The sequence below is a fragment of the Hibiscus syriacus genome, unplaced genomic scaffold (genome assembly GCF_006381635.1).
Source record: "Hibiscus syriacus cultivar Baekdansim isolate YM2019G1 unplaced genomic scaffold, ASM638163v2 tig00110633_pilon, whole genome shotgun sequence".
In the NCBI taxonomy this organism is placed as follows: Eukaryota; Viridiplantae; Streptophyta; class Magnoliopsida; order Malvales; family Malvaceae; genus Hibiscus; species Hibiscus syriacus.
In genome coordinates, this window is record NW_024062806.1 from 495,751 (window position 1) to 498,948 (window position 3,198).

At 38.9% G+C, this 3,198-nt stretch overlaps 1 pseudogene; it reads right to left on the bottom strand.

Annotated features, from left to right (window-relative positions):
• LOC120136506 lies at nucleotides 1-2,786 on the bottom strand (annotated as a pseudogene).
• Nucleotides 2,787-3,198: the final 412 nt, after the last annotated feature.

Consider the following 3,198-nt stretch of genomic DNA (forward strand, 5'->3'; position numbering starts at 1 on the left):
CAGCCGAAAGAAACCAAGTGAATGTACTGAACATCTAATCACTCGACGATCCTCCGTCGTCCCGATCCTCATGCTCAGTAACAACTTTTTCGATAAACCGCCATCGAACTCCTTCAAGAACAGCCTTTGTGATTGGTCACTCCCACTTGACCATCATTTAGTACAGGATCTGATTGACAAAGAACTAAGGCCACACCTATTTTTTAAGGGAACAAAAACTCAATAACTATCTAATTTTGACAATTAGTTTATGCATCCAAAACATCACAGGATAAGAGATTGGATAACCGAAATTCGAACCCTATACCTACTAAGTCATCTTTTTAATGGTGACTGCATGAACCAACTGGACTAAAACCCGGATTCTAAAATGAGAAAAGGAAGAAGAAGGAGAAGAGTGAATCCCTTCATTGAAGCATACCTTCAGGCGTGCATCTCCGGCCAAAACTATGCAAACCAACATAATTTGCTTTTACTGCTCCACTATTATACACCAAGAGAGTTGGAAGATTACGATCTGGGTAAATAGGAATGCAATCGGCGGATATTATCTCGACAAACTTTGTGGCAGGGTATTTGACTGCCAATTCTTCCAAACACCGTAGAAGCAGCCCGCACTCCGGCAATCTAATAAGATATAACAATAAAGCAAAGAATAAAAATACAATAAACATCAGCACACATTTTTCAACAAGCACAAGCATTTTAAAGTTTCATGTTCATAAGTCGTATAATTATATTATTTTATTAGATCAAGTGTTACAAAAAATCCTATTTATATAGTTCACTTCAAATGTTAAACAGGAAACACTGAATATTGTACTAAGCAAATAAAATCCCATCAGCAAGCATAAAAAAAAAGAAACAATAGTTGTTAATACATTATGAACACAGAATAGAAAGTTCTCAATGCAAACGAATTTGCCACAATTTAGATGACTAATAACTGTATAAGAAGCAAGCAATATTTCAAATGTAAAATACCCTTCTTTGTAGAGATGGACAACCACCCAGACATCCTGAGGAGCTTGTGAAACCTCTCGGACAAAATCAGATCCTGAAATCTGCATCACTGATCCATACTTTGAAACCTTAGCTGCTTCCCTCATCTCAGCTAGCCTCTTCTTTCTATCAAATCAACATTACTTTTCCAATGAAATGCATAAACATAGATATCAATGAACATTTATCTTACTCAAGCTTGAGTGTGAGAGCCGGATTCAAATATACGTCCAACACAGATATGTTTAACTTTTTCATGTATTAGAAAGATCCAGAGCAAAGGAAAACAGTCTCAAGGAAAATGTTCCAACTTTTTAAATCATGAATTTGATGCAAAATGAAGAACCAATAATAATCAGCCTTAAAGTTTATCACAGAAGTTTACACTTATTCATTTAAAAACTTTCCTTTTGTCACAAATATTACAAATATCTTCAGTTAAACCAAACCCAATTTAATTCAATAGAAAAATCACCTCTGAACCCAATAACTAAACGTTTTAAACCTCAAATTTAAATCCGAGAAAAAATCCAATTAATTGAATAAAAAACTAAATAAAACCAGTATTCTTCAAGGAAACGATCATCATCCAGATCATCTTCGAGATCTTCAAGTTCTTCTTCAGTCCTTTGATCGATCCAAGACTTGTCCTTGGGAGCAGAATTCGGGTCGGGTGCGGGTTCAAAAGGAGAAGGCTTCCTAAAGATGGCCAGAACTCTTCATCACGTAAGAGTCGTGTCACCCCTGATAACCAGTCTTCATCATCGCATAGGAACCGTGTTATCACCCTTCCTAAAGATGGTCAGAACTCTTCATCACGTATGAGCAGTGTCATCCCCGACCAGATCTCCTCATCACGTAGGAGTCGTGTCACCTTTAGACGACCAAACCTCTTCATCGCATATGAGCCGTGTCGTCCCACAAAACAAACACATCAAATTCTAAACCAAAAAAGAGAACCGAACAAAAACTGATTGTCTTTTTCATCTTTTCCCTATTCTTGTAAACACAAGAATATACAAAGAGGGACATCTGTAGACACCCATTTTTGTCTGGATCGACTAAAAATATTATTATTCTATTATTATTTATAATAAATATTATTATAATTGTTATTATTATTAATTATTTTATTTACACATTTTATACAGGCCCCAAAAGCCCAACCCGTTTACAATAACATAACCCAGATCCAACTAGAATCCAGATGACCCAGCTGCCAACAAACCCGACCTGAACTGGCCCGAGATCCAGGCCCAACATCCAACCCATAATTCCTTAGGGTTTCTGATGATTTCCCAGTACCACCTCCAACAAGCCGTTAGATCTAGACCCAATCAACGGTCCAAATCGCCCTGAAACTAGGGTTTCACCCTAATGGACATTAGCTTAGCCACCGACTCTTGGCGTTTCAGCTTTCCATCCGAACTTCTCGAGCTACCATCAGAGCCGATCAAAACACATCATCAACATTGACCATTTCCTGCACCAAATTAATCAAGAAGTCAGAAAATCCCAAAAAAAATCTTATCCTAAGTCTAGGATATTATTACCTATTGAAAGCCGTCAATCAAAGGAGAAGGATAAAAGCAAAGGGACAGAGAAAATATCAAGGGGAGATATTCGGGGAAATCAAGAGAAAAAATAGGGAAATAAAACAAAGAAAAAAGGGATTTTACCTTCGGGTCTTCGACGACGATTGCTTCGACGGTTGGAAGACGAATACCAACGGTGAATAGGTGTGTGGCAATGAGGAGATCAACGTATCCCGACGGTGGCCCCATCGGACGGTGGGTCTAGCGGCAACGTGAAGTAAACCTATCGGTTTTCGTTTTTAGATCTAAGCGTGTGGGGGTATTTTTAGGCCGAGAGAGGGGGATATTTAGGGAGTTGAGAGTGAGGGGATGCTTTTGGGATCGTTTGGTCCCTCTGGCCATCGTGGGCTCTACCGTGAGCCGCCGTGTCTGCCACCGATAGGGGGCGACTTTCTCACTCCAGTGAAGGATTTTGAGAGAGTTTTAGAACTCTTTATCTCTTTTTTTTTCTGAAATGGAGAGAAATAAGGGGGTTATGGGAAAAAATGCCTTGGGTTTGGCATTTATTCATGACACGAAACAGTGCCGTTTTGGGCACCCATTCTCCGTGTTTTTGAGTTTTTAGGGGGAAATGCTTGTTTAGTCCCTTGTTTTGTAACCT